The sequence below is a fragment of the Myotis davidii genome, unplaced genomic scaffold (genome assembly GCF_000327345.1).
Source record: "Myotis davidii unplaced genomic scaffold, ASM32734v1 scaffold292, whole genome shotgun sequence".
Taxonomy (NCBI): Eukaryota; Metazoa; Chordata; class Mammalia; order Chiroptera; family Vespertilionidae; genus Myotis; species Myotis davidii.
In genome coordinates, this window is record NW_006285042.1 from 410,592 (window position 1) to 418,251 (window position 7,660).

The window sequence follows — 7,660 nt, forward strand, 5'->3', positions numbered from 1 at the left end:
TCAAGCTGTATTACTAAAGGAGTTGTATGCATGTATATAAGCATAACCCATGGACACAGACAGTAGGGGGGTGATGGCATGTGCTGGGGGGTGGGAGCACCTGGGGAGAGGTCAATGAGAGAAAAAGGAGACATAGGTAATACCATAAATAATAAAGAATTTAAATTTTTTTAAAAAAGAAAGTGAGGCATGAAGAGGTTATTGTAGGGCTAATATGCAGTCAATTCAGAATTTAAATCCAGGTGGTGAGACTTGATGCTTTTAGCTGATAGTCTATGCTTCCTCATCCCAATCATAATTTATTTAAACACTCCCTTATTATTGGACATGGGTTGTTTCTAGTGTTTCACATTCCTAAATAAATACTATGAAGAACATTTTTAGGCATAAGGTTTTTAGGTTTGTGTTATAGTTCTTCAGCACTTTAGTTATTATGGACATACAGTAGTATCGAGCATGTTTTTGTTTATAATTTAGATATCTTGTTTCTTTTCTATCAACAATTTTAAAGTGATTATTTTCAGGATAATTTGTTATAAGGGTAACCATTTTATCTCACTCCACCAGCATCTTTAAAGCTGTAATAGTCTTGATAAGCAAATTGGTATATCATTTTAAAAAACCTTTATTCAAGTAAAGTTAAAATATTTTATATGTTCATCAACCATGTGCTTTTCCTCACTTGAAAACTGTTAATCCTTTGCCCATATTTTTGAAAAGAAGGTCTTACTGTTTTTTTTGTATTAAATTCTATGAGCTCTTTAGATACTGAAATGTTTAACCTTTTGACATATTTGATGTAATTTTTTTTTCATTCCTCACCAGAGGATATTTTTTCCATTGCTTTTTTCAGAGAGAGTGAAAGGGAGGATGGAAGGGGGAAAGAGAGAGAAACATACATGTGAGAGAGACGCATCGACTGGTTGCCTCCCGCACACACCCCAACCAGGATCGGGAAGCGAACCCAAAATCTAGGTATGTGCCCTTGACTGGGAATCAAACCCAAGACCCTTCAGTCCTTGGGCTAAGGCTCTAACCATTGTGAAACACCAGCCAGGGCTAATTCAACTTTTTAAAGTTTATTTTCCTGTAACTTAATTGTGACTTTTTATACATAAGTATCTTAAATATTTATGTAGCAAAATCTGTCCATATTTTCCTTCATGATTCTCTGCTACTTTCACACATAGAAAGAACTTCCTCATTCCCATAAAATATCCTCTGCTTTTCTCCCCATCCCCTAAAATAGAAACTTTCCAAACTTCAACTTTTAACTTGAAGTTACAATTTGACTATGTGTATTTACAGTAAGAAGTTCATTTCTTCAGAAAGCTAAAAAAACTATGTGTGCTCATATTTGCTGGGGGATAACCTTTGAGTTCCATGAAACCTGCATAAGATTGAGGGGCAGCCAGAGCCAGACAGTGGGAAGATCATAGGGCTACGAACAAATGGAGCTAGGAGCATGAATCAGGCCCTGGCCCCAGTGATTAGAGCATCATCCTGATATGCCAAGGTTTCAGATTTGATCTTTGATTAGGGCACATACAAGAAGCAACTAATGAATGAATAAATAAACGGGACAACAAATGGATGTTTCTCTCCTCTCTCTCTCTCTCCCCCATTCTGCTCTCTAAGCCAATAATTTAAAAAAGCATGAGTCATTTACATAGATGGTCTTTGTCAAGTCACTCCATCTTGCAGTGCCCTACTTCCTCATTTGTATAATGGAGATGATGGTACTTATCCTGTCCATCTCCTTTATTTATCTCCTGAGATGTTCTGAGGATCAAGTGAGTTAATGGTAGGAAAGTGCCTTGTCAGTCAAATGCCTACATATTGAGATTTGTTCATTCACTCAGCTTCTCCAGTATACCAAGCACCATGCTGGATTCAGTGTTGAATAGAACATAGTATCTGTGCTTGATGAGTGTGAACAATGTGTATTAGCTCATTTAAGCCTTTTAACAACCAATAAAGTAGGTAATAAAGTAACTGGGGCACACAGAGGTTAAATGACTTGCCCAAGGTCACACACCTAGTAAGTTGTGGAGCTGGGATACAGGGCCAGGCTCTAATTCCAGAGCCCAGACTTTTAACCACTATACTGTACTGCCTCTCAAAAGATAAGGGTGAAAATTGGCTAATTGCATAGAGCAAACCTTTATTTGGAATATTTTCATTTTTAAGAGTGCAGAAATAGAAGGCCACTTGGCCTCCTCACTGCCTTTTTCTCCTGATCTCTCAATCAACAAACACTTAGCACAAAAGAACTCCCATATGCAAGGACATGGAGCATAGATATGAGCAGACCTGGATCCTGACCTAAAGGAGTTCATGATCTGATGGGCAGGGCTCTGAAACTGTAGGAGAGAACCGTGGCCTGAGGGGTCCCTTCTCACTGGCTCCCTTAAATCAGCTGGCACCCACCTCCTCTCCGTACTCAGCCTCTTCTACAAGGGCTACCAAACTGGGTACCACAGCTGGCATCTCTGTGTCTGCAGTGCCAATGCACCCCCATAGCATGCAGTTGGAACTCAACTGATGCTTGTTGAACTAAGCTGAAGGCTTGACCAAAGTGCAGAATATTTAGAAAAAATATATGGAGGGTACGAGACTTCTTTCAATCATCAACTCCTATTAAGAGGAGAAAAACAAAACTTTTTTCCTTAAGAACAAACAGCTCACAATTATTAGGGGGTCGGGGCATGGGGGGACCATTACAATCTCTTTGAGCCTGCTTCTTTCTTTCTCCATGAAAAACAACAAGTAAACAAGAAAAATGCTTGTTAGGAACTCCACCGAGAAAGAAGTCAAATCACTCCATTTTCTATGTGTTAGTAATTTTGCTTGTGTGTGTGTGTGTTGAAAGAAGAGTAGCTAAAATTAGCTTCCTCCCTGCAGGAATCATTTTACCTTTGCCCCATCATCACTGACAAGCATTCCCTGAGGGTGGAGGAAAATAGGTATTTGCTCTGTTACCAGGGGGCAAAAATCAATCATAGATAAGAAACACATAAAAGCAAATTAATTCAGATTAATCACCCCGAGAAATCTTCATTCTTCCTGCTTTTTCAATGTAAGGAGAGACCTCAGAGGCAGTCGAGTCAAAGGATACAGGTCAGTTAAGCAGCCGCCCTATACTGGGCACCTCCATATACAGCTCACAACCAGCCCTTGCAGGAGATATTACCGCAGTTTTACAGATATCAAAAGAATGTCCACCAGTATAAACCGAGGCTCGGAGAGGTTAAATATGTTGCCCAAGGTCACAGACATGGAAAGTCCACTTGTATCCAAAGTCTAGATTTGTTTTCCTCACTTCACATTTTGCCACCTCACTCATTGGCCCTGCCTAATTATAATGTCTTTTCATTTCTGTGCCTTTGAGTAATGATACAGTTGTTCAAGCTACTACAATCAATCAGCTTTTCCCAGGATCCACATTTGGGGGAAATAGGCATAAAGCTCCCGGAAACTTTTCAGCAAACACTATCACACAGGTCTGGTTTATTTTCTCTTTTATGAATGGATGCAATGGTAACCAATATCACCCTGCATTATACAGTAGGGTCCACCAAAATCCTCTAATTCTCACTGGCATTAATCAAGGCACTTCAGCCAGTGCTTATGGGATTGCAGGACATGAGAAAAGAGGAGAAAATTTCAATCAGGTTATTGTCAGGCAAGAGTTGAATCAAAACTGCCAGGCATGAGTGAGGGTTATATGAGCCACGTTATGACAATGGCAAATGGATAAAGTCTAATGTTCATTTACCTTGAACTAAAAGCCTCCCAGAGATGAGAGAGAGAAACAAAGAATTTTATTTGTTCTGGATCAACTAAGTCTTTCTGATCCTTTTACTCTATGACACACTAGTTGTCAAGGGACCTTCTGAATTAGAAGACAGCTTTTTGGGTACCAATCATTAAGTTCTCTTCACATAAGCACTTGCTAGATACCGGATCCCTAGTCCTGCTTGGCGCCGGCTTCTTTTTGTTTACCCTGAGGTCACTTGGATTGACAGAACCAAAGGATGACAGATCAGAATCCCGTTCCCCACACCTAATGAGTAACTGAGTTCTGTGGAGCCTACCCCACAGACATCTCAAGCATTTGTCTCCTTTTCTCCAGGGCTACTACCCCAGCCACCAGCATTCATGCCATCTTCACTGTCATCTGAATGATTATAATCTCTTCAAGTGGTTTCTCTGCCCCAAACTGACTCCCCTTTAACCCGGAATCCACAGGCAGCCAGAATGATTGTGCTTTAAACAAAATGCTCACTCAATCACTCCTTTACTTAAAACTCTCCAGTGATTCCCTTTGTCTAGGATGAATAATGAAAACAATAGCCAATAATAACTGGGTTTATAATCTGTGCCAGTTACTAAATGACTTCTCTCAATTCTTGCAGCAACTCAATGAGGGTGGTACAACCTTCATTACCATTATATACTGAGGCCAAGTTACTTAACCAACATTCCACAGCTAGAAAGTGGCCAAGCTATGACTCAAATCTGGGTCCATATGACCCTGTAGTGCATACTTTCATCAGCAGGCTATCCATATGATGGTGTGCAGATTCTCTGTGACCTGCCCTGCCCACCACTCCAGTCTTATCTCTTAATAGCTCCTCTTTGTTCCTTATGCTTCAGTTCTTTGAGCCACATGAATGTCCTGGACCTTAGGCCTCGGTGGGTTTTGTTTGTTTGTTTGTTTTTGCATACTAAACCCTCTTCTATAATACCCTTTTTCCTTTGTCTAGATTGTGGAATATCTCATCTTTCAAGATTCAACTCAAATGTTAACTCTTCCATGAAACTTTTCTGAGCCCCTCCTTTCCTTGGTAGAACTGACCACTCCCTCCCCGGTGCATCACTGTAACTTTATTATAGCAACCACAGTTCTTTCCTAGCCGTACATGGATGAGTATGAGTCCCACCTGTTAGACTTCTATGAACTCCTTAAATGCTGGGACCATGTCTTAATAATTCATTTTATCCATAGTATCTAACACAGTGCTGGACATTAGAAAATTTGCTGTAAGTAGTGTTGGAAAAAATGAAAATATTTATTTGCACATAAAATATGTTGCTTGTCAGAGAACCCCATTGTGAGCTTTAGATTACTTTTACTTACAGTATCAATGCAATTAGTTTTCCCCCCTTTACTTAAGGACTATATATGAAACTCTGAAAGGGTAGTAGCAGTTTCAGGGCTGGGGAGAAGATATTGCAGTCTACCTGCCACACCTGTTTTCACCTGGGAAAGTACTCAGTGATAACAATAAACTGTCACTGTAAGAATAAAATTAATTTAAACATTTAATTTAAAAGCAAGAATGACAGCATGGAACACCATGACCAACTCAAGACAGGACAAATGATGCGATGATAACAAAGCATCCTTTCCCCAAATTCCAGAAATGCCAACTCTACGTGCGTGCACACACTGTATGGCAAACACCACATGGAAGACAGACTTCTTGATTCCAAGCAGCTAAATGCAATTCCTAGCTGATACTTTATGATCCTATCTCAAAACCAGGTATTTATCCCCACCCTTCCCACTTCCCCTTGAATATCAGCTCAAGGGAAACCTCCTTGAGAAAGCCTTCCTTGGTCATGCAGAGCAGTCCATGTACACACTCTTCTTTCCTTCAGAGAGCTTAGTTTGCAATTACATTTTCAATAGTTATTTTACTAGCAGTTGCCTCCCCCAAAGCATCTGTAAGCTTCAGGAAATCAGGGATTCTGCCTGGTTCCATTCACCCTTACTCTTTCTCCCCCAGTAACTGGCACATTGCCAGGCGCACTGTAAACATTTTGAATGAATGAATGGTGAGTGATTCCTTCACCTCTTACTCATTTCCCTGTTTTCTTACACTCAATTTCTTACCAAACTCAAGCTGATACTTAATCCATTCCTTTCCATTATTTCCCTACATGCAAAAGGATAAGTCCTTATTTTGTAATCTTCTCCCTCCCAACCCCCCAATCCACAGGGCTTCTTAGAAGTGGCAGCATCTAACCAACCTGTATGTTTCTATATGTTTGGGATCTAGGTCAGGGTCATGCAACATGAAAAAATAAAGGAAAATGTAGTGACTGGAGTAGCTACTAGGTTTAGACACTCTACACAACTCCTAAAATACCTTATAATTCAGTAAAAGGAATTTGAACAACTTCTGTTTTATCATAAAGATAAAAATGGGCTTATTTGCTACTTTTTTTTCTACTTCTCAACCTGTTTTGCCCTGCATAGAAAAAGCCTTGGAAAAAAGTTGATTGTGCTGATGGTTGGCAAGAAGTAAGCCACATATATGGTCTCTTACAAAATCATCTGGAGGCTGTTCCTGAGTGACAGGGCCCTGAGCCCAGGATTCCTCTCCACTCAGGGGTCTTGGCCTGCACTTGCTTCCTCTACAGCCCACCTACCCTCCCTCTTCACAAATATAAAACCTCCACCCTCTGAGTTCTTACAGAGGAAAAATCCCATGCAACTCTGCTGGTCCTGGGGGGAAAGAGGAGGGCAATGGAAAGATGTAACTGGCAGAGTTCCACTTTCAGGAATCAGAACCAGCGAGGTATTGGTTCCTGGAAATCTGAGGCACTTTAGGAAGTATCCTTCCTTGATTCCCCTCACTACCAGCCTCCACTGAAATTGCACTTGGAAAGTCCAGTTTAAGGGAAAGAACAGGTAATACAGAACTTCTCACGGACAATTCCCCAATGCTGCTTTCTTCAAATTGCTGGAGAGTTAAGGGTAGTGGGCTCCCTACCCCAAGGGCAACTGCAGTGAAAGACTTTGAAGAAAGCAGGGGAAGTGCTAGTGGGCTTAAGGTTTGCAGACAGTGGGGTGACGTCATTATCTTCGGGCACTTTCATCAGGCAGGAGGTGGGATACAGAATCAAAAAGAGACAGAACAAAAAGAGTAGGAAAGAATATGGGTGAAAAAACAAGGGAATTGAAAATAAACACAAATGCTAGTATAGGCGTTATTCTAGAAGTTAAACTTGCATTTGATTTTTTAAAAACCATGTGCATGTGTTATCTATTGAAACTATAATTTAAAAATAATTTTAAAAATAATAAAAGACTCCATCTCTCTCTATATCTATCTATCTATCATCTATAGATATATATAGATATATATATATAGATATATATTTTTTTCACTCCCTGAGGAATATGGAAGCTGGTGATCAGGCCCAGAGGCTGAGACCTTAATTTGGTGCCACCCAGGCAAGGTCCCTAAGGTAGCTGGAGGGTTGGGCCAAGATCCTCCAAGAGGGCTTATGGCCCAGCAGGATGGGTGCAGATGCCGTGGCCCTCCGTTCCAAACAGCCTAGAAAACTGTCTGTCCCCTTAACACACACGGAAAAGGTGTTCTTTGCGACAATGCTACATACAGACAGAAGAAACAAGGCACAGGCACAAGACACCATCCACAGCCCGAGTCTTGGCGCACACTCCGGTTCATCCGCGAAGGCGTCCGTCCCACCGCCCCTTTGGGGGTAAATGAGCCGCTGGGTCCAGCCGGGAAGCTTTTGGTCCTGCAACTTGACTTGCCCCGTGGCCGGCACCCAGTGTTTCCAGGGCTGAGCTGCTCGGGCCTGCGCCCTTCGTTTGGCCCCCCGAGCCCGCAGCCCCCAG

At 41.3% G+C, this 7,660-nt stretch overlaps 1 protein-coding gene across 2 annotated transcripts in view; it reads right to left on the reverse strand.

Moving 5' to 3' along the window:
- CASR (calcium sensing receptor) overlaps positions 1–7,660 on the reverse strand; it is a 101,155-nt gene that overhangs the window by 92,841 nt on the left and 654 nt on the right. The gene's annotated exons all lie outside the window — the stretch shown is intronic.